At 42.1% G+C, this 24,709-nt stretch overlaps 1 protein-coding gene across 1 annotated transcript in view; it reads left to right on the forward strand.

The window, feature by feature from the left end:
- The first annotated feature begins 7,060 nt into the window (after positions 1-7,060).
- THSD7A (thrombospondin type 1 domain containing 7A) overlaps positions 7,061-24,709 on the forward strand; it is a 272,706-nt gene continuing 255,057 nt past the window's right edge. Inside the window, exon 1 of the mRNA XM_082193871.1 lies at positions 7,061-7,181. The gene's annotated coding sequence lies outside the window, so the exon portion shown is untranslated. The remainder of the gene's footprint in view (positions 7,182-24,709) is intronic.

Here is a 24,709-nt window from a genome sequence, read left to right on the forward strand (position 1 = left end):
CCTTGTATTAGAAATGTTACTACATGTGCAAAGAAATAAGACAGTAAAATCTGTCAACCTTCAAAGTTAAGGACAGCCTTCAAAACATTTAGACGTGGCTAGGTAGAAAGAGAATAAAGTCCTTGTAACAGTTCAAAGCAAAGTTTTAGATTTTTTGCCTTACAAAGAGTGACAAATGGTCAGGCCCACGATGCCATTTTCAGTGGTCCCCCAGACAGACCTTCCTCTGCTCAGCCTCTAATGGCACCTCATCTCTCACATATGAGAGGTCAGCGTGCTCTGGAAACAATAAAGAGCTTCTTCACTGCATTGAGGAGACCTGCTCCACTCTTCTGCTGATCAGCGGCATGGGTAGGCAAAAGAGGAAGTGGCCTGTGTAGCTTCCTGTGTGCATGCATGTGCATGCCTGTGTGTGTGCAAAACAGGGAGGGAGGGAGGAAGGGAGAGGAAGTTCTGTCTTATATGTCTGGTGAGCAAATTAAATAAGTTGCCTTCTCCCCTAGTTGCTCAAACTGCAGTTTTTCATTTCTCCCTGCACCCTCTAATCTGGGTATAGAAATGGTATTTTCTAGGTTTTGCTAGTATAGCACCCATCTTTGGGCCCCTCAATGCCTTATCATTTGGCGCATTGCAGTGAGAATGAGCTGACCTTCACAAGGTAACTTTGAAGGAACTCAAAGACAGTGGTAAATTAAGAATGGAAGTTCACAGCTAGCTGATATGGACAGCAGGCAAAGTTAAAATTGCAACTTTGCTGAATTTTCCCCATTGCCATGGTGTCGTATATGCAGATAGGAACATGCTTCTGTGACCAATGGAAATGTGCATATGTACTGATCATGCTTCAGGTAGCTGATGCATATTTGCAACATGTAGTGTTCACATAAAACTTTGTAGATAAAAATGATCTCCATGCCTTTGCATGGTGTGCAGAATCTTGGAGTGTTAACTCTGTGCCCCTTTCTCGCTTAAGAAATAAACTTTTTTCTATCTTTCCTTCCCACTGCCTTTGCCCCTCACTACATGAGCATGTGTGGTACATGTGTGGTCTGTACATGCATGCACACAAGTGAGTGCATGTTCAGTTACCACAGCCACGTGGACCTTGAAGGGTCAAATAATGGTTAGCCACTCTGTCCTAGAGGGAAGAGAAATTCTCTGTGCTTTCCCTTGCATGAAAGATTACAGAACGTACAAAGACAACTTGTTATCTTACCAGTCTCACAGTTTCAGACAACAACACCCCCCCCCCCATTCCTGCAAGCAAAGCATTTCAGGAGAGGAAAGTGAACAAATGCACGCTAGCTCATATGCTAGGAAATGTGTGAATTCTTCTAGAAGATTATACACCTCCATTCATCCCATAAAAGGAAAGATAGGCCCTGTTTCTTTGTTGGGATTGAGAACTATATTCCCTGTTGCAATGCAAATCTAGTAATATGAGAAAGGCACATTCACTAAAGCAGTCTCAGTAGTGCCATAGAAAATAGACTTATTTCGCCATCTGCTTGAAGAAAAACAAGATTAGAATCGATCTAGAATGAGAATGCATGATATTCATAAAGCAAGAAAGCCATAATTATTGCCTGAAGATGTGGGAAACAGTCTTACTAATTAACAGAGCATCTGTGTTCTTACCTGTTTCAATGAAGTGGTACTCCATAAATTTCTGTCTGTAGGTTTGTACACACAAATACACGTACACATCAACAAAGCAGATGTTTCATGCTTATATTTTTAGGTAGAATGTAAATCCATAATAATGAGATAAGGGATCTAGTTACCAAAAATTGTTAATTCAAGTGAAAACAACACAGAGTTTTGAGAAAGGATAACTGAACAGAGTTTTGATGTTTTGATGCTGCTTTAAAGAAAGACTTCCAAGGTATTCAAGCTCTACAGTTACAAAACTGATGCGTATTTGATGAGCAAAATGTATAAAACTGCATTACTAGTTGTTCTTTATCAGGTATAAAGAAACACTGAAACTTTTTCAAAGGCAAATGTCCACAATTCTTTATTGTAGGGATAGGTCCCTACTTAGGTCTGTCTCTGGATCCTAATTTAATCAGCAAGTCCATTTCCCCCAAACCACACCCACCTATCCGCCCTATGTCTGACGTTTTGTGCGACATCTGTAAATACATGGTTACAAAAGAAGAGTCAGAAGCTTCCCACTTGTTTCTTTGCAAGCAGATAACCAAGTAAACTGTGCCTAAGGCTGAAATCAATACAACGTTACTAGGAAGTTTGCTAGAGACCACAGCTGGAACACTGAGTAAACATGCACAAAATTGTTCTGTTAGTATACCCTAATTCTGCTAAACATAGCTCTTACCTCTTTTGTCAGGGATGTCCAGGATCTTTAGCATTTCACCAAATTACAATTTTCAGAATTCTTTGGAAGAAACAGTGACTGTAAAAGTGATATGAACTCTTAGGGTGGACTAAGTTTTAGGTGGTTTTTGTTGGGGTTGTTGATGGGATTAATATTTTTTGTATTTTTATTTTAGATCTTATTATGGTTTGCGTGGAAATTGTTTAATTTGGTTGTGTACTTTTTGACACAAGAGGGACGCGGGTGGCGCTGTGGTCTAAATCACAGAGCCTAGGGCTTGCCGATCAGAAGGTTGACGGTTTGAATCCCTGCAACAGGGTGAGCTCCCGTTGTTCGGTCCCAGCTCCTGCCCACCTAGCAGTTCAAAAGCCAGTCAAAGTGCAAGCAGATAAATAGGTACTGCTCTGGCAGAAAGGTAAACAGCGTTTCCATGCACTCCTCTGGTTCACCAGAAGCAGCTTAGTCATGCTGGCCACATGACCCAGAAGCTGTTTGTGGACAAACGCTGGCTCCCTTGGCCTATGGAGCGAGATGAATGCTGCAACCCCAGAGTCGTACGCAACTGGACCTAACGGTCAGAGGTACCTTTACCTTTTACTTTTTGACAACCCATTCAGTGGACTTGATAGTTAAAATGAGAGTTTAATCCTTCCCAGAGTGCTTCAACACCTTCTTCTTGGTTAGAGTCATTTATCAACAGCATCACGGTCTTACATAGATGGACCTCTGGTTTATGAACCTTCTTACAATTTGTAGTGTAAACAAGACCTGAAATGAGATTTGATCTAAAATTAATATTCTGCCATCAGAAAATTCTAGTCAAAAAAAGGCTTTATTAAAAGACATTTGGATGTCTTAATCCTGCTGAATTAAAATAGGTTATGCTATCTTCGAAAAGAAAATCATCGATGGAGTTATTATCTATAATTAAGAAATGGGAGCTTATTATAAATGTATCGGAGTAAAGTATTCCATTTTACCAAGCCATGCCTGTGACAATTTCTTTCTAAGTGGTAGCTTTTTAAAGCCTACAATTGTATACCCTATGCATTGTTCTGGGAAATGGGACTTATGGTGTATTTGTGTTCTTTGTTTCATTTTAAATAGGGCAGACTATTTATAGAGAACCAAGTTTCAAGGTGAAAAGGTTTTTTAAAACTTTTTAAGACCGTGGGTAGTACTCAATGAAATCTTACTCAGAGTAGACCCATGGACACTAATGAATGTGACTAAGTTAGGTCTATTAATTACAGCTAATCTACTCTTGAGTAAATTTAGTTGACTATCACCCTGTATATTTAAGATAGTGACTAAGGACTTCCAAGTGACCCTCTTTCTTAGCCATCTTACCTACTGCTGTGGTTTCTCAAGGTTTATATAACTGACGATGCTCAAGGATACCAGAATATCTAGTTCTGCTAAGCTTATTGCCCCTGTTGAAATTTGGTAAATATAATGGCAGCAGGGTTCGGAAATAATCTGCTAGAACTTCTGGTTGTATTTTTTGTTTGTTGCTCTTCTTGTTCAAAGCAAATTAATTAAAAAGAAGCTACAAAAAGTTCCCCACTATGGACCTAGGATCTCAACCTGTGGGTCCCCAGATGTTGTTGGACTACAACTCCCATCATCCCTGAGCTCTGGCCTTGCTAGCTAGGGGTGATGGGAGTTGTAGTTCAACAACATTTGGGGACCCACAGGTTGAGAAAGGCTGAGTGGAAGCCCCACTAGAGTTCAATTGTGCATAGCATTTCTCTGCTAATGACTCACAGCACAAACCTAACCATGTCTACTCAAAAGTAAGTCATATTAAGTTCAACAGGGCCTACTCCCAGGTAACTGGATTTAGAATCACCCAGACTCCCATTTGTACTGTGATTTGTAGGCATAGGTCCAAGCAGGGATTGTTGTCTTGACACTTTCTGTTGGAAAACCTGCTGTTTACTGCTGAATCAGGGCAAATATCAATCTGAGGAAAACTCAATTGATGTTTGTTACAAACAAAAAAAACCTTGCTAATGTTGGTAGCTCTCCCAGCAACCCAATGTTTTATCTCTCCTACTTCAATAAAACAAAATGTGTGTCAATGACATAGTCTAAGTTACGCTGATACATTTAATAAAAACAGACTTGTTTACCTTAACTTTGTCCTCCTATTTATAAGGCTTTTGTAAACAACTAACATAATTTCTTTTTAAGGGTAATCAAACTTTCAATAAACAAACCAGCTCATACCTTGAGCAGACTTACATATAAAGAAACACGAATGTATGGTGGTGATTTATTTATACTCTGTTCTTCTACCCATGGGGTACTCAGAGCAGCCTCACAATGCAAGAAAGATATAAACAGAAACGCACATCTAAAAAACACTACCATAAACAAATGGGAGGAAAAACAGCATTTTGAAACATAGTACAAAAATTGGCAGCGGTGAAACGTTAAATATTTAAAAGGCTTCTGGAAATCCTTGGGTTACAAAAGTGGTGAACAAAGCAGGATTAGGAATCAGGATGATGGCATTTACATATACAGAAATGAGAGCTGAAACAAATTCTTGCAGTGTGGAGTGCCCATGCCCTATTTCAGGATACTGTTTTGTCTCCCAATAGACTCTCAGCATTCTGTGGCCATTGAGCATGCTCAGTCCTTGTTAGGCTGTTTTAGTTGGGTTCACCCCACCACTATCCCCTAAATTATTTTTCTACAGCAGCCTTGGGCTTCCTCTGAGAATGCTGCCACTTCCCTCTTATTTCTCAGTAACCCAAGTCAACCTCTTTTCTAGGAAAGCTGAACAGATATATTACCTGTACAGTGGTACCTCGGGTTAAGTACTTGATTCGTTCCGGAGGTCCGTTCTTAACCTGAAACTGTCCTTAACCTGAAGCACCATTTTAGCTAATGGGGCCTCCTGCTGCCGCCGCACCGCCGGAGCACGGTTTCTGTTCTTATCCTGAAGCAAAGTTCTTAACCCGAGGTACTATTTCTGGGTTAGCGGAGTCTAACCTGAAGCGTATGTAACGCGAGGTACCACTGTAATTCCTTACAAATGGGAGGTGGGGTGGTGGGATGACAAATGCCGAGTTTTCAGCTCTACCCAAGGAGACAAGACTTTAGGGGCCAAGGAGTAATTTTAATAGCTTTGGGGTGTGTGTGGGGGGGTATTCTATCAGCAAGGGTTCCTGGGACAACATGGAAGACCTACATTGGCTCCCAGTACGTTTCTGAGCACAATTCAAAGTGTTGGTGCTGACCTTTAAAGCCCTAAACGGCCTTGGTCCAGTATATCTGAAGGAGCATCTCTACCCCCATCGTTCTACCCGGACACTGAGGTCCAGCACCGAGGGCCTTCTGGTGGTTCCCTCACTGCGAGAAGCCAAGTTACAGGGAACCAGGCAGAGGGCCTTCTCGGTAGTGGCGCGTTCCCTGTGGAACACCCTCCCACCAGATGTCAAAGAGAACAACAACTACCAGGCTTTTAGAAGACATCTGAAGGCAGCCCTGTTTCGGGAAGCTTTTAATGTTTGATGTATTATAGTATTTTAATATTCTTTTGGAAGCCGCCCAGAGTGGCTGGGGAAGCCCAGCCAGATGGGCGGGGTATAAATAATAAATTATTATTATTATTATTATTATTATTATTATTAGGATGTGGGGAGGCCAAGACAATCAGCTCAGCAGGAGAGAACTTAGTATTTCATTTATTGACATCAGTGAGGCAACAGAGGGCATTGTCAGTTCTCTCTGGCTTGAGAAGACTACATCACTGGGTGGGATGGCAGAGGAAGTTTCATTGACAAAGTGTTTGAAGACAGACCTTTTGCCTGTGCTCAGAACCTGGCTTTAATGCCAAGGCATGGCCTTTGAGCTTCTGAAGAATCATCAAATTGGAAGGGACCACGAGGGTCATCTAGTCTGCCCCCCTGCAAGGCAGAAATCTTTTGCCCTGCACGGGGCTCAAACCAGCAACCCTGAGTTTAAGAGTCTCAGGCTCTCCTGACTGAGCCGTCCAGAGCTCACTTAACTGGGCATAACAGTCTCATGCTAAAAAACTGCATCACACACCCCACACCATCACATCTAGGATTAGGGTGTTGCGGGTGGTTTGTAGCATTACCAGAAAGCTTGCCTATCCCAGGCCAAGCAACCTTTCTTGTTGGTGAGAAATTAAGCCCTGGGAGGCAACCAGATGAGTTCCTGCCGGGAAGTGGAGCCTCACTTCCTGGAATTCAGGCTTGCCTTGGCGTCCCCCCAAATCCACTTCGGTTCCTAGCCTGGGAATTCCAGCCATTCCCACGCAGCGCAGCGCGCTCATTCCTGGTCCTGAGGTCGTATGCGCAGGCGCCAGGCGCCCGGGCAGCGCCCGGAGAAACTACCCCCGGAGCCGAGAATGTTCTGCCGGCAGGGGGCGCTATGCTACGCGCCCACCTGCAGCTCCTCAGAGGTATTTAAGCCCCCAGCCCCAGCCCCCCTCTCGCGAGGCGCATAAAAGGAAAGCGGCGGTTCTTCTTCTCCAGCGCCGGGAGTCTCCAACGGCGCGGCTTTGCGCACCTCCGACGGCGCCCACCTGCGCCAGCTGTCGACGGAGGCGGCGGGGAAGGCGAGCAGGCAGGTAGCGTCGCCTCGCGACGCCCAGGACCTGGCGGGGAATGGAGCTGCTGCATTGCGGCTGCGAAAAGAGGACGAGAGCGCGAGAGCAGCGCGCGGCTCCGCAGCGGAGGAAGAAGGGCGAAGCGGAGCCCGGCTGGCGGCTGAGGGAGCCGAGGGGCGAGGGAGCCGCGAGCCCCCGCAACTGAGGAGGAGGCAGCACCAGGCAGCGAAGCGCCAGGCAGGCTGCCGAGAGGCGGTGAGTGGCGGCCTTGATTGCAGTGGCTCGCCAGGGCGGCGCGAGAGTGGAGGGGGCGGGGCTTGTCTTGCGTCCCTGGGCCGGTCCCATATGTACAGTGGTACCTCGGGTTAAGTACTTAATTCGTTCTGGGTTGGTAGGGTCTGTAACCTGAAGCATATGTAACCTGAGGTACCACTGTATATAATTTTTATTAGATTGTCTGTTTCACAACTTAAGATACAGTGGTTACATACGCTTCAGGTTACATATGCTTCAGGTTACATACGCTTCAGGTTACATACGCTTCAGGTTACGGACTCTGCTAACCCAGAAATAGTGCTTCAGGTTAAGAACTTTGCTTCAGGATGAGAACAGAAATTGTGCTCCAGCGGCGCAGCAGCAGCAGGAGGCCCCATTAGCTAAAGTGGTGCTTCAGGTTAAGAACAGTTTCAAGTTAAGAACGGAACTCCGGAACGAATTAAGTACTTAACCCGAGGTACCACTGTACTCATTTTACATCCTCAAGATATCAGTGACCTCCATTCTTCTTTCCATGGTTCATTTTACAAAATCCTGCATATTTTACAAAAACTATACCATTCAGTATTCCACTATAGCGTCTATCAAGACCTGTTTACAGTGTTGAATTTATCTTAATGCTGCCAGTGTTTTCAGCTGTGTACAATTATTGCCCCTACATTGAATGAGTTGGCATCTTGACCAATGCAGGAATCTTCATGCCAGCATAGTGGGGCTTGAACCCACGACCTTGAAATTTAAGGGTCTCATGCCTTACCCATTGAGCTATGGTCCTTTTGTGTGTGTGTGTGATTTGTCATACACGCACACACAAACATACACATGAATTCGTAGATCTGCCTGTGCTTGGCGACCCACATGACCTTTCACACACGCTTTCAAACACATTCCTTTGGAGAGGCTCCATATAGAAGAGGAGGAGGAGTTTGGATTTGATATCCCGCATTTCACTCCATTTAAGGAGTCTCAAAGCGGCTAACATTCTCCTTTCCCTTCCTCCCCCACAACAAACACTCTGTGAGGTGAGTGAGGCTGAGAGACTTCAGAGAAGTGTGACTGGCCCAAGGTCACCCAGCAGCTGCATGTGGAGGAGCGGGGAAGCGAACCCGGTTCACCAGATTACGAGTCCACCACTCTTAACTACCACACTACACTGGCTCTCCATATAACCTTTGTGGACAAATAATAATACTGTGCGGTGATATAATAGTAATATAAACTGGTGGCAGCTGTTGTGGATTTGAACGAAGTGAGCTTTTTCTTTTTCTTAATTATGATCCAAGTGGGAGACCCAGGTGAAACCTGGGAGGGAAGGCTGCCACAGGTGAAACGAGTGGCTGCCATTTTAGAATTTTAGTGTCTCCCCTGCTGCGTTCTGCTAGGGCATTGGTGAGGCCAAGGAAAAAGCTGGGGTTGGTAGGGCAGCCCTGTGTTTGCCTAAATGGATCAGTCTCCACTAAATTTCCCATACCCCATAACTCCTGCAAAGTGGTCATGGATACCCCAAAGTGGGCAACACCTTTTGCTCTATTTCAGCCTTGATGTAGCCTCCTTTTCTCTCCTCCCTAGTCTTGTGTTTGTTCTTTTTGATTGAGGTGGTGCTCTTGCTTTCTCCTCTCCTTGCAGTCCACACTATTTAGCAGCCAGTAACTCTTCCTTTCCACACCATTAATCCACACATCTTAAGACAGTGACTTCTCTCCCCTCCCTGCTTCATGTTCCTTCAGCAGCTCTTTCCCTTTTCTCTCTCCTACATGATGTGCCCTTGGCGTTATATAGACTATACCTTTAAAGCACATTCCCTCAGAGAATTCTGGGCACTGCAGTTCATTAAAGGGTTGCTGGGAGCTGAAGCTCTGTGAGGAGTAAACTACAGTACCCAGAATTCTTTGAGGGAAAGAATGTAATCTGAAAGTGCTTTAAAGCTATAGTATGTGCACAGCCCTTGTCTCTTCAGTTACTTGAGCTTTCCTGCATACCAGATGCTTCCCTTTGCCTGAGGCAGTGCCTGCAGCTGGAGTGAACACCTTCATTGGCTCAGGAGCCAGACCTGAACACATGTGGCTCTTGAGACACAATTTGACCAATCCTGGAATAGGAGGCCAGATTATGTACGGTAAATTAATTGTAGAGGAAGAAGGCAGATATGCTGCAGATCTTGCTTTGAGATGGGATTTCCATTACTGTGAATTCTACTTGTAAAAGTTATTCTTTTGATATTTTTTAAAAGCTTATGTCCTTGGTGTATACTTGGTGTACACCATCCTTTTCATTCACAATTGTATTCTCCTTTCTAGCCTTTTTTTTTTTTTTTTTTTTGAAGCTTAATGATAGGTGCTAATGAGAAACTGTAGCACAGAAGCTAAAATGTAGCGGTTAGGGACAAGAAATTTGTCCCCTTTTCCTGGCAGTTGCCTCTTAACTTGGATTGTTGTTTGGCAGACAGATACACACTAGGTGCAAACTTTTTTTCATAGATGCAGTGAGGAGTAACCATTGTCTGTTGAACTTCTGCCTTTGGGCTCTGCTAGGAAGAATAAATATGACAGCTATGTTGAAGTGCTGGAATGCGCATTACCATCACCATGAATGCTTCTTAGAGTTCTTATAATTGTCAACTTAAAAATATTAGTTGAAGCGTGGTGACCTTTCCAAAATATAGATGGGCAGGTTTGTATGTGTAAAAACAAAACAAAACAGAAGTATGTCATCAGTGATTCTAAATATCATTTAAAACTTTTTCAAATGTGTGTTCTTATTCTCTCTGAGAATGTGTGTCAGCCTGAAATTAATGCTTGATTTGCTTGCATGAGTCATCTTCCAGCGAATGCTGTATGTATAAGCATCTCTTGTTAGTCCACCTGCTCTCTGCTTATGGTTCATTTGTCAGCAGAAGACAAGAAGGGTCCTGAAAATCTGTGCTTAGTCATACAAGGTGTTACATTACTTCTGCTGTCAGTAGCATTTAATGCAATTGACCATAAGCTGTTTTTTTTGTTGTTGGTTTTTTTTTGTCGTCATGAGTTCTTACCTTACTAGGTTGCCCAGGACAAATCTTAAAGGTTAGTGATCCAATGTCTCAGCAACCATGTTTAATCTTTTAGACACACTGTCTTGAAAAGAGGTTTTTTTCTCCTTGGTTCCTTTATTTGCTCTATTGAATGGTAGGTTTCTGAGTGTCTCCTAATCAAATGTATTCCTCTGCATAACTGGAATGGTTGTGTAATGCATTTAGCTTTTGGTGGATATTGTTTGCTTATATGTTTGGATGACTGAATGAGTTTTATTGGTGTCTAATTCAGAGGAGCATAATTGCCATGAAAGAAATAATTGGTTCTTATGGATTATGCTGCAGGTGATAATTTAATAGAGGCCATAATCACATTTTTTCCTGCCTCTCTACCGCTTCGAAATATACAGAATGAGATTTCATCACTTCAAGAAGATGTGATAGTTTCTCTTTCTTCTGTTATTCAATAAAGCATTCATCTCTTAATGATGTTCAGATTATTTTTCACAATTCGTTGTAATTGCACTGGTATGATATTTTCAAGCCGGGCAACAATAGTAAATTTGAGTAGGCCAAGAAAACAAGGGATTCTTTTGAGCTCCTAGGGGTAAAAAAAGGTCTCTGGCAATCTGATGTCTAGCATAAATCCCTATGTTTGTGGTGTTTACTCACAGGTAAAATATATACAGTGGTACCTCGAGTTGAGGATGTAATCCGTCCTGGAGGCAAGCCCGCAACTCGAAGCGTTCACATCCAGAAGCACCATGTCTGCGCACGAACGCCATTTAGCGCTTTTGCACATGCGCGAGCAGTGAACCTGGAAGTAAACCAATCTGGTACTTCCGGGTTGCCGTGGGACGCAACTTGAAAAGACATAACCTGAAACAGACACAACATGAGGTATGACTGTATAGGACTCCAGCTGTTTTGCCCAGTCTATGCATGCTCACTTCAAACAAAGTCTCCCACTGTGTGGGGGGGGGGGGAGGAGGAGGAGGAGGAGAAGAAGAAGAAGAAGAAGAAGAAGGCGGCGGCTATTGGCTGAAAATACAGAATCAGGTCCTTGGATGTTGTCCCCATATCAAGCTGGAAATTGTTTGATCCTGGCTCATAATTACCCATAGTACAGTAATGCAACATTCAATAGCAAAAATAATAAGAGTGTCACAGGTTCACCTTAGTTCCAGAAACACTCCTCTCTACTTGCAGCCTCTTTCCTGCAGCAGCTGCTTTTCATATCCTCACCCAACCCCGATCTTTGCTAGCTGAAGCAGAAATCCAAGATATCTTTTTTAAAGCCTGCTTACTGTATTCACTGTTTTCCCCACCTGGCGCCGGAATTTCAGTGCAACCCAGTTCCACTACGTCTGTTTATTAACATTCCATCAGTTTCAGTTACAATAAGACCCAGAGTGCAATTCTGTCCATCGTGCAAATGCTGGGTTTGGGCACGATGCTTTCTCTGCACTTTCGGTTATCACCACTTGGTGGAGTGTATTCTTTTCTCTGCATCTTAACACCTGTGTGAGTGCACGTTAACTGGGTAAATCTGCCAAGAGCCACTGTTGCCTATATCTGAAGATCCTAATTCACGAAACCTCTAGAACATGTGTGGTGTGAAACACGTTATCAACCAATGAGGCTTGCTGGTCGTAATTCTGTTCAATCCAAGTGAAGATGGCAGAGAGATCAAGGGGTCATAGATGGAGAATGTTCTAGGAGCACACCTACGCTGGGAATCAAAAGAGAACGTGGTTGAGTGTTGGATTTTTTGATGCCTGAGTACACATGTACAGTTTGTGTAATGGCTGAAACTGATAAACAACCTATTCCAGTAGCCATTTTGAAAGCTGAGCACGTTCTTGATAACTATTCTCAGGGGGAGTGGGCAGGATGCAGATGGCATTTTCAGCAAAAATCGCTGATGGAAAACAGCAGAAAGTAGAGGACAATGGCACTTCCAAACATTTTTTGCAATAGTTTCAAGACCTAAAGTGACTTTCAGGCTTTTCTATCTGATGTCATATGTGCATCCTTAAAACAGATACTGTATGGCAGGCATGTCCATGAGATAGCTCCTTTAGGAAATATATTGGCCTTTGAAGATTTGAATCATCCCAATTTCTAATCTTTAAATTGTTCCTCTGCTAAGAAAAATGACATTTTAAAAAAATGACCTCAAAGGGGACAATACTGGACCTTAATAGCTTGATCAAAATATAATGTGCTGTTTCTCCAACCAACTAGATATGTGGCAGAAAACATATGATTTAAAATAATAGAGATGTGGGTCATATTAATGGGGTGTGTGTGTCATTATAGAGATTGTGCTATTATTTAGATTAGATTTACGTGTTGGCTTTAGTGATAATGAATGGCCATTTTACATGTAATTGTTTGGAGGAAAATCCCAAACATTTAGTTGACTCTAATTAAATATACTTTGTGGTGTTTTACTCCTATGTATGCAGTGACTTTTGCTGAGGTCAATGTAAAGACTAATTTATCACACAGATTAGTATTGATTAAAGTAAACCTAAGATCAATACTGGATTTTGAGGGTCAGTAAATTTGTAAATGGGATGAAATATGGAACACAATGTATCCATCTGGTCTAGTTCTTAAAACATTGAAAGTGGGGGGGGGGGTTTAAAGATGTGCTAGTGATGCTATTAAAGCATAATTAAGTAAATAGCTGAACATTTAAATAGCTCAGTGAAGCTAGACACAACTGCTATACTGCTTTGTCAGAATTAATGGGTGAAAAAGTCTCCCACACATTCCAAGTCGGGCTGTGTGAGAGATTTTCTCCTGGGTGACTTCACAAGCTTCTTGCATCCAATTTTGCTGGTTGCTGGCAGTGAAATATTTTCCAACTAAGCCCATGAGCTAGCTTAGCAAAGAAGATGCAATGGAAGAGAGTGTCAATGTGACCTGCAAACACTAGGCCTTCATCTTCTGCTCTGCAGCCATGTGATTAAAGAGAACTTGGAGCAAGCAGTGACATTAAAAGGTTATTGTATAGTTCCTTCTTGTTTGGCTTCAACTGCAAATTAGAACACTTTCCTTTTTTTTAGATAAGACCTGATTTCTTTTGAAATAGGTCAGTTTTTCCTTTGTCAGGAGCTTTTTGTGAGAACAAAGGAAACGAAATGGATCTGAGTTGGTGGTTGTCCTACAGTGAACATCAATTGGAAATAAGAAACTAAGATTGGAATCCTGTACCTGCTTACCTAAAAGTAAGCCCTGTTAAACTTGGTGGGACAAACCTCTGGAACTACAACAATATTATTTGGCTGCATGACTCCAGCTTGTTTGCAAAACAACGCCTGTTTTGTCAGGCTTACTGCTTAAGGCTGCCACCATTTCCTTAGGGGAGAGAAAGAGTCACATCACATTTGCATTTAAATTAAGCACATGCATACAAATGAAACTCTGCCCATGGGCCGTTGATATTGGGGGGTGCCCTAGATGAAAATATCCCAGCCAGACTGTAGAGAGGCCAAATCATGACTATTTTAAATCAGCCTTTTAGCAACCCTACTATCTGCCACTGCGTATACATCGTTATTAGGCAACTCTTGAAGCACCTTTCTGTTCTTTAACTCATTTTATGAAGAACAAAGCAGAAGATCAGTCAGACTTGATAAGCCATGGGCTAAGATGAATTGAGTAGGAATCACTGAGCCTGCTTGAGTTGAATGGAAAGGATTTCTTAAGGGCCAAGCATCTTGTTTACTATATGAATCATTTATGGAAGCCTGGGCCATGTGCTGACCCTTTGGAATTTGTGGCTTTCCCCTTGAACAGCTCACTCAACACCATTAGCGCAAAGTACCTTTGAAACTCCTCTCTGCTTTGTTTCTAAAGTAGTTTGCAATGTGGGATGCTGCTGTTTGTGGAAAAATAGAGCTTGCAGAACTAGGGTTGAATTAAGTGAATACAGTTAATATGCTTTTTATTGTTGTTTCTGCTTGTTGTATAAATGGCAGCTCCAGGGGTGCCTGTGGAGTGGTGGTGAGGGGATATGTAGCCTTTTCTCATCCTGCCTTCATCTTGACAAAAACTGTGTCTTGGAAGATGCAGTTTCTCTTAAGTGGGAATATTGATGGCAAGGGAGCTTCCTTCTAAAATGCAAATAGCAAATTCAAAAGCCATGGCAGGAAAAGTTAATTTTCCACCCTCCCATCACTATCCCAAAGCTGCACAAACACCCCCATTGGCTGCCAGTAGAAGAACAAACATATACAGATCAGTTGTATTCACACAGTTCGCATTTAGTTTGTCCTCAAGTTTCACAGTCCTTTGGATCCTGGCTGTGGTTTCTAAATCCATTTATTAGTATTATTTTTAAATGGTTTTCCATATATGACTTGGATAATTGCAGAATATGAAAATCACATAATATTTGTACTGCACTAATTTATGGCTTTTCAGTGTCCATGTTCATGCAAACTTTATTCAGATTGATAATTCAACAAGCAAATCAAACCTAGTCCTCCAGCATATGTTTCCAGGGTTGCCCTCAAAGCTGGACAATTTGCACATCTTTGGTACACGTGCATCAGCGTAATCAGATGCCTTCATTTGCCCCAGCTGCAACAAAACATGTCTCTCCTGTATCTGTCTCTACAGCCACAGCAGGGATTGCAACACCCCAGCAGGTTTGACTTCACTCCTGAAGACACACTCTTCCATTGTCTCCTGAAACAGACAGGTGCCAACTGTTACTTTGACAAATTTAACTGTTGTGATGTCAGATTGTCTCCTAATGTCTACCATAAAAATATTCCTGTATTTTTGTGTTGTGGATGCTTTTGATTTTTGTAATGTTTTTTGATAGAAAGCACCACATCTTAAATACTCCTTTAAAATAATGTTTAGCGTTAAATCTAAGTAGGTAACAAATTCTATACATTTTAGCCTTGCCTCTAACAGATTTTTGTATCATGAACAGATCTATAATTTAATTTTCATTTATACAGGAAGGCGTTCCTGCTGGTAAATTATGTTTGGAATAGAAGTGGGAGTCTGAGACATCACTGTATTCTGAATTGATATAGAAAGTGCTCTGAGAACTCACTTTAAGTTGATGGATGAAGCAGACATGAAGATTATTCCGAGGTTGCGTTGCCAAGGAACATCACTACAATGCAAATGTTCCCTTTAGGAAAGGGATTAGCACCCCTTTAAGGTTACCACTGGCAATTAGAAGAGGAGAACACAAAAACTATGAAAATTTTAAATCAGTCTTGTGTTCCTTGGTTTCAGAAATGATACTGAAACATACACAAATCTCTGTTCATAAGAAAGAAGAGGTCTGTGGAAATTAAAATTAGAATATTGTTGTTCTGTTTTTATGTACACATTCAAACAGAGCATGCAAAAATACAAGAAGTACAATTTATTGGATAATTACGTTCCTTTGCTGTGCAACATGCTGTCTTCAGTCCTGCTCTTTTATGGCTGTTCCCATTATCTGGACTAGTAAGTTATATATACTATAAATTATTAAAATGTGAATGTGTTCTGCTGGAACATATTATATATGCTTCGGTACTCAATCAATTCTTGCAATAAGTCTTTCTTTTATTGCTATCTCTGTTATAAGTCTATTAGATTCTGCCCTTAGGCTTAAATCCTGCTTACTTTCCTTTCACAAATATTCCACTGAAATATGACATCATTAGTTAAGTAATTAACAAGATACCATCAGATTTTTTTATGATCGAAAGACCTATACTTGAGCTGCAATAGTTCATCTTTTTAAAACACCCACTCCTTCCTTCCTCTTCAGTAGGTGATAAATTATTCTGTTAGCTTTTTTTAAAAAAAAGTTATCTGCATGGTAATTCATCTTTTTAAAATCCCCTAGGAATTAAAGACTCTGGCCCTTTGCACTCTTACAGTGCAACTGCTTTCTGTGGACCTACTTCTGAGTAGACATGTGGAGGATTCTGCTGTCATTCCTTTTGAGTTCAGTTGGAGATGCTTCTAATTAGACATGCATGAGAGTAAGATGGAAGTGGTAGAACTGTCTTTGCATTTCAATGCCAGTTTATAAAATTTGTTCCATAAACAAATAAATGGTTATGGTGCTGTATAAGAAAATGTGCCAAGACAGCAGCATCACAGCCGTGCATGCTGGTGCTGATATGCAAAGCATTAATATCCATTGCAGGAATATTTCACATTTTCGTCATATTTAAAATGGTAAGAAAGACTGGTTCTTCCGTTCATTTATTTAGAAACCAGATATAGATACATTTAACACCCAACTCCAATTTGATCAAGTTCTCATGATAGCCAGTCCCACTGACTTGTAAAAAATAAAATAAAAAAAATCTTCAGAATGGAGTTGCTTAGATTAGCATCTCAATCCTATGAATGTTTACTTCGAAGTAAACCCAGTGCGTTCAGTGAGGTTTACTTACTAGAAAGTGTGATGGGGATTACAATCTAAAACAGTTACTCTTAAAGTAGAAGTTTCATTCTGAGATCTTGGTTCTAAATATACAATAATGTTAAGCGTGAAAAGGGTAATTTGTGCATGCCCATATTTCACCTTTGAACAGTGTTTGACTTGTTTCTTATTTTCAACAGTGGTTTGTTGTGCAGGTTGGTTGAGCTGTTCCATATGAGACATGCGGAGTTGTGTGAATTCAAGACATTAAAGCCAGTGGCCTGGTTCACACATAACACAAAGCCAAACCATGGTTTAGTGTGAGTAAGCAAAGATGCTCTGGAGAAGAAACTGTGGCTGCTTTGTTTCCCCTCTTACTGTTTTGCAGCGGCGTTGAGCTAAAGCTAAGCTATGGTTTGGTTTCTTGTGTAATCTGAACATAGGGTTGTAGTTTACCTCTCTCCAGACAAATTGTGAGCTGCAATCAAAAGGTGGTTACAGCTTCTTCACTTTCTGAATTGGAATCCAAATTGCACAAGTCTTCTGTTGCCCAAGGAGTGGCAAAGCCAGGATTCTCGTGGAACAAATAACTGAGCAAAAATCTGCATGCAGAAAGGAACTCAAAAAACGTCAATAGTCCTTAAAGTACTGCAGAACTGAGGCTTGCCAAAGAGTGTTTCTGTTGATGTTCACTTAATTAAAGGCCATTTTATGGCACCAACCATTCTAGAATGATTCTATATACGGTAGCTTTTAAAAGGGAAGTGTTAAGTCAGCATTGTAAGTGGAGGGGTGTGTGGCAGGGGATGCGGAATGGATGGTCCCGAAATGTTTTGGCATAAAATAGTGTTTCCAACATGGCATCGCCAGCATAGAGATTTATCAAATCTTTTCATTCCCCTCTCCAAGGAGAAATTAAACATGCTGACTTTACTTTTTTCCCATTAAGAAAATAGACCAACATAATTTATTATCATTATAGTACAAAGTAAGTATAGCTTAGAAAAGGAAGATAATGCAAATGTATGTGTAATGGTTCTAGGGGTTGCTCGTGCGTAAGCCGGTGCTTATCTCCCCGGCTGGGTGCAAACACCTAGCTGGGTTGCCTAAGTGAACCTTTTCTGTCCGGACAGCCACTCACCCGTGGCTGACTCAGTTGCTGGCAGGATCCGTCAGTGGGCGTTACTTAAACTTCTTCCAGCAAAGAAGCTCTTTGATGCCTAGTCTCCTCCTACTCTCTCTGCGCGAAAGCCTTCTGCGCAAGGAGGGCGTGGGCAGCGGAGGACCCCTACTCTCCCCGCTGGTCCCAGGCAAGGAGTCATGGGACCGCCTCGCTGCTTCCCCCATCTCCCCCCCTTCTCCCCTCCTTCTCCCCTGGTGCTACGCTGATTCTCTTCCCCAGAAGATGGGCTGCCTCTCCCGAACCCTGGACGCTCTCTGGAATCCCCCTGGCTTTTGCTCTCTCCCTCCGGCACTGATGGCAGTTCCCTGACAGTATGGTTCTATTTTTTCTTGATTAGAAAGCTTTTAAAATATAACTAGGTCTAAAATTTACACTTGTGCTCGGTTTGCTTCACTCTTGGATAAGGAAGGGTTTTTGATTGGGAAGGCACATAATGCGCTTAAAGTATGGCTGGACACCAAGAGGAAAGTATTGTGTTTACTAGGGGCTGCCATCCATGGGCATAGCCAGGATTTATGTTGGGGTGCGTGTCAGGAGTCAGCTTCACCTGCTGAACAGCAGCCTGAAGGGGGAGTGACTCCATCTGCAGCTCATTAATCTTTGAACACATTGGTGGTTAGCACAAAATTTTTATTTTCTGTATTTCATTTCCCCAGTGCATTGCAGATACAGCGAGAGGGATAAACGATATGAAAATGATGTGATCTTTGAGATTTATTAGCAACCCAAAATAACTTGGTACACCTGAATAGGGAGGTATGTTTTAATACGAAATCATTAGGAAAAGAAATGATTCATAGGAGTGGGCTGTGAATCTGTGCATGTTCATCACCATATCTCGCAAGCATCCTGTTCTAAGTGAGATATTCTTGATCACAGAAGTCAATCCCCGCTTCCTTTTGGATCCCAGAGTGTTGGTTTTGGGGTTTTTTTAATCCAGAGCTCGGGCACAAGCAATAGACCAAAAGAGGCTCAGTCTGGCATGAGTCAGCAGGGTCGTGCCAGCTCTGGCATAGGGATGTTTGGTAATAGCTTAATCAGAAGGTACCACAGTTCAGTGGTAAAGTCCATGCTTAGCATTCAAAAGGTCCCAGGTTCAATCCCTGATGTTTCTTTATTTTTTATGTATTTCATAAGATTTATACACCACTTGATTGTAAAAAACACACCCACCCTCAAAGTGGTTTACAAAAAGATAAAACAAGAAAATCAAGGGGGTGGGGAAATCAAAACCATAGCTTAAAACATACAAAAGTTAAAATACTGAAACAGATTAGTGGTACCTCAGGTTAAGTACTTAATTTGTTCCGGAGGTCCGTTCTTAACCTGAAACTGTTCTTAACCTGAAGCACCACTTTAGCTAATGGGGCCTCCCGCTACCACTGCACCACCAGAGCACAATTTCTGTTCTCATCCTGAAGTAAAGTTCTTAACCCGAGGTACTATTTCTGGGTTAGCGGAGTCTGTAACCTGAAGCATCCGTAACCTGAAGCGTATGTAACCCGAGGTACCACTGTAACATTACTTCAACTTGCTGAGCATCTGGGTTGGCTTGTCTAAACGCAAATGTTTTCAGCAGGCACCGAAAAGAGTACAGAGTACAGTGAAGGTGCCTTTCCTGGATAACAGGTCCTGAGCTCCCAAAGAGCGGCTGCTGGTCAAAATGCACAGTACAAGACTAGATGGGCTGGGTGGAACAATAGTCTGACCTTATCAAAGCCAGCTTTCTATACTCTTGTGGTCCACCTGCTCTTTCTGGGAGCTGAATTGCATGCTTATATATGGCCCTGAACCCTCATATAAACACAGCCTTGCCTATACAGCGTGAATATTGCACTATGTGTAGCCTCACCCAGTTTTCAGCAAAATGTCCACCCTACAAATAGGACAGGAGAAGGTCATAGCAGACTGCATTGTGTGTAGGGCTACACAAGCCTCAGCTGTGTCTTTTGCTAAGACCTTCCCCAACATATGAGGCTCCTTCATCTCCAGATGCCCTTCAATAAATAGCTGGTGCCATCTGCTGCCCTTGCAGTTGTACAGGCAGTGACGATTTGCATAGGGTTACATTCCAGACCCCAGCATGTGTCGATGGGCCCCATGTAAGGCTGCCCCACCGTGTTCTGCCCCTTTGTGTGACATTTTTGGGTCACTTCGGGGTTTGGTGTGATGCACATGTATGCAGTTGTGCACATATCTGACGTGCCTAAAATGGTCACTGCCTGTATTTCAGAATTTTATGAAGAAAAATGATGTTTATTCCTTTGAATGGAAAGCTGCATAGGCTATCCATGAATACATTGATGCTAAAAGTTGCTAACATGCAATGATATAAAAATACAGTACAGAAACAAAGCAATTAGGAAAGCGAGTCATGGCAAAGAGCTTGTATTAGAATATGGATTTTTGGTTCTAAAACCATTCAGGTTCAGAAAGGTAGTCTTGCTAGTGTATTGCAGCAAAATCTACACTCTTGAGGCATCAACTTAACTAATTCATTATGCTTTTGTGAACCATTGTGGTCAATGAAAGCTTTTGCCACAATAAACTGCTTAGCCTTTAAGGTGCTACCAGTGTCGTCCTTGGGTTTTGAAATGACTCAGAAGGTCTTGTCACTGTGACTGTGCCATACTTTGCTGAACAATTTGGGATTTAATCACGTGAAAATTTTCGACAACAGTGGTCACCTTTTTTTCCTGTTGCTCTGTGAATGCATTGTTAATCATGGCGTAGTACAGTGATCTTTGAAATAAATCCTTTATTTAACGGCAGTGAAGAATAAGAACAACAAAGAGATTGAAAGGCATATAGAAACAGGAAATAGGAATTCCAGGGGCCATGTAATGTAGAATCACATAAAAGTACTTTATAGCAAAAATCACATAAAAGTTCCTTGTAGAATAATAGTGTGATAATCTGGTAGAATTCTGATAAACCTGTAAAAAGGAAAAGGATTAGATTAGATTAAAGTGCTTGTCGATGGTAGAATGTGTTCATCCCCACTCCCAATAAAGACATGATTGATGTCATGTTTGTTTTTTCCCTTATGGATCTTAACTCAGCAGGGGATGGGGGGGGGGACAACAATGTAAAATGTTTTCATCATAATGACCTTCACTACTGACTTTTTTCAGCTTGCTCTGCACATGATTAAGCTTTAAAGAAAAGACGCTAACAAATGCTCAGTACAGTGCCACATGAAAACAACATAGTTAGGTATGTATTAAGTTGCTTCAGCTGCTCTTGAAAGCTAGCAGTGGTGAAAACAATCAGTTTTCCACCCACACACCTATTTATTTATTTTTAGCTAAGTTTAAAAACAACAGATCTCCCCCCCCCAAAAAAAGCCCTGTTAGAATAATGCAAGATAAGTCTGCCTGCCCCAGAATACTTTTCCTCTGCTGCCAATTTATGGCTAGAATGGGGAACCTGGTGTCTCCCAAGTTTTGCTGGATTATGGCTCCCATTATGGTTGACTATTGGCCATGCTGGTTGGGCTGATGGGAGTTGATATCCAACAACATTTGGAAGGTAGTAGGTTCCTGAACCCTGCATTGTGGGAAGGAAGGGGTCTAAAGGTATGAAAACATTGTGTTACAATGTTTGGTGAATGAAAGAGGTGATCATTAGGTTTCTAGGTTGTACTTGTTTATGATCTAATGAGCTAAAATTCAAAGGTGTGAAGGCAGAAGAAGTTGAGCAAGGCTTTCTGTAGGATGGGTGGGGCATTATAGAAGCCTGTTGGCCCATAATCTGTTAGACTTGGGCCCACCGTCTGTTGTTTATACTACACCACGCTTTGACCAGTGTGATCAGTAGAGTATGCACAGCTCCACCAGAGTTTCCAGTACTCAGTTTTTTCCAGAATTCCTGGTTAAGAAAACTCCTTTCCCACTCAGTTCAACTCAAAGTACAGTGGTGCCTCGCAAGACGAAATTAATCCGTTCCGCGAGCCTCTTCGTCTAGCGGTTTTTTCGTCTTGCGAAGCAACCCTATTAGCGGCTTAGCGGCTTAGCGGCTATTAAAGGCTTAGCGGCTATTAAAGGCTTAGCGGATTAGCGGCTAAAAGGCTATTAGTGGCTTAGCGGCTTAGAAAAAGGGAGGGAGGGAAGCAGAAAAAAATCGGAACACTTGCAAGACGTTTTTGTCTTGCAAAGCAAGCCCATAGGGAAAATCGTCTTGCAAAGCAGCTCAAAAACGGAAAACCCTTTTGTCTAGCGGGTTTTCCGTCTTGCGAGGCATTCGTCTTGCGGGGCACCACTGTATAAAGGGTTTATGAAGCATAAGCACACTATCTGCATTAACTTTAAGAGATGCTGGTGCACCACAAACTGTTCTACTGTGATATGGTCCTCTAGCCTTCGAGATAAACCTTGTAAAGATACAAGCACACAGAGACACCCAGTAGCAGTTTACTATTCTAGCTCATGCTGGCGAAGGCATCAAAGGAGGCAATGAAACACTCAGGCATACCTGGGCGACCGCCCTTCCTTCCTGTGGGCAGATGTTCCATGGCCGGAGTTCTCCACTGTCTTCCAGCCAGCTCCTAGCAGTGAAACCAAAAAGCAAACGCCAGGAAGGGGCTTGTGATAGCAGTAGTGAGCTGAGAGGAAAGCTTTGGGAGGGAGGCATGAGGGATCTGGTGGGGTCTGAGAGTCCACACGCTTTCTTCCCAAAGCTTAGGAAGCGCTAACTAGGCTTTGGGAAAGAGGAAGATTGAATTTAGGACCCCACCAGATCCCTCATGCCTCCTTCCCAATGCTACTTCCACTGCCCCAAGAACTGCTTTCTGCCCTACCTGGTGCCACCCAAAAGGGCCTTGAGGCACATGTTAGACCACCCTGCATTAGATGGTTTATGAGGACATTTGTTCAGCATCCATCTCATTTATTCCCCAATGTACATATATGAATAAATAAAGCTTAAGGGGAAGAAAAATCTGTTCTGTTTTCAGGGTGACTCTGACCACATTTCAGTTTTTTACGTACCCACCCTGTTGGGAAAACGTGTGAAAAGATTGGAGTTCCCCAGTGTTGGTCTTTGCACTGCCGATACGGTTGCTTAATAATATTGTAGGCAGCAAGTAACAGTATTCTATGACAAATGTGTTTTTAGATTAACTTGGTTGTGAAGTATGTCACCACTGTTGTCTTTAGTGCCATTGAAAGCGCTAATCTTGACCTTTTGCTTTAGAACCTTAATAAAGAGTTATAAATCCCTCATTTTCTTTTGAAAATGTTATGAAATGAGTCATGACATTCCTAGTGAGCTTTATTAGCTTATTTGTGTTGAATTGTGGTTCTAAAAACAGAGGGGGAAGGGTTTTTAAATGTCATTAGAATTAATTATCATATATTTTGTAAAAAAAATACACTGTAGTCAGGTTCCTTGGTGAATTTAAAATAGCAGTGTAATGACTGGCATTTTGTCAAAGACAAATCCAGGGGTATCTTTCCCCTTGATTTGTTCAGATTCCCCCCAGGACATGGTGGAATAGAGCTAGTAGATGAATTCCCTCCGGAGTTTTTATTGCTCTTTCCTGGAGCTATTCATTAAATGGCATCAAAATGAGACACAAAACAGTCTGGATGACAATCTGTGAGCTGCACTGGTGTGAGGAAATGAAAAGGTGTCAGAATTAAATATTTGACTTTTTGATGATCATCAAATATACCCAGAGCTAAGGAGAATAAAATATATGGTTCCATGGAGAGGTCGAGCCAATAATTGGACTGTCTTCACCGTCTCTGATTGTAAATGTTAACACTTAACGTAACTTGTGGCGATATTGTTTCCCTGCTGTAAACAGATCAAGCTTCAATCAAATTTATTTTGTTTTTCAAAGAAGCAGTAATTTGATTAAACAACCCAAAATATATTGTCACCCTGGCCCAGTTTGCATGTAGCCCTAAGCCAAACCATGGCTATAAATGTGAAAGCGCACGTGAGAGCACCCTCAGCAAAAATATCTGCTGATTTGCACTTCCTGCTGTGCTAAGCCATGGTTTGGCTTTCTGCTAAGTGTGAACCCAGGTTCATGATTTGTCTTCCCTGAAACAAACTACAAACAGTAAGCCAAGAACAAACCTTAGCTATGGTTCCCGGTTTGTTTGGAGCGATACAAACCCACAAGCCCAGGTTCAGATGTAATATTAAGCCAACCTTGAGTAAACTGCAAGACTGGGGGAGAAGCAAAGTGGCCACATTTTGTGCTTTAACTACCTACATGCTTGATCATGCTAAGCAATAATTTGGCTTAGTTTCATGCAAACCAGGCTGTTGTGTGTTTCCTTGTCCCTTTCCCCCATCTTCACTGGTTGATGATCATGTGGGTGGAAAAACTCACAATCCAGGTTTGTTTTTTTTAATGGCATGGGGTATAAAACATTTGTGGGGCAAGGCAGAGAACCAAACAGAGGGAACACAGGATGTTTCAGGAAGATCCCACTGTCTACCAAAATATGTAGTTTTATCTCTGCTGTATAATAAATATGTTATAAATGAGAAAGCCACTATACAAATGCTGTCTGGTTGTAATCCTTACAATAGTCCTGTAGGTAAGTTAGCATTTGTATCTCCCAAATTGCAGATGGAGGGGATTGAAGTAGCCTTGGTTGTCTAGGCCTTGTTCACACATAACACTAAGCTGTGATTTGTTTAACCCATGGTTTGTTTAACACAGGCTTCCTCAACCTCGGCCCTCCATATGTTTTTGGCCTACAACTCCCATGATCACTAGCTAGCAGGACCAGTGGTCAGTTATGATGGGAACTGTAGTCTCAAAACATCCGGAGGGCCGAGATTTAGGAAGCCTGGTTTAACAAACCAGGAGTTAATCATGAGTTGTCACATAGACTGTCAAACACACCATGACTCGTTTCTCCAAAGTTTTTGTTTTCCAGGTGCTCTTA

The sequence above is a fragment of the Podarcis vaucheri genome (assembly GCF_965113315.1).
Source record: "Podarcis vaucheri genome assembly, chromosome: 12".
Lineage (NCBI taxonomy): Eukaryota > Metazoa > Chordata > Lepidosauria > Squamata > Lacertidae > Podarcis > Podarcis vaucheri.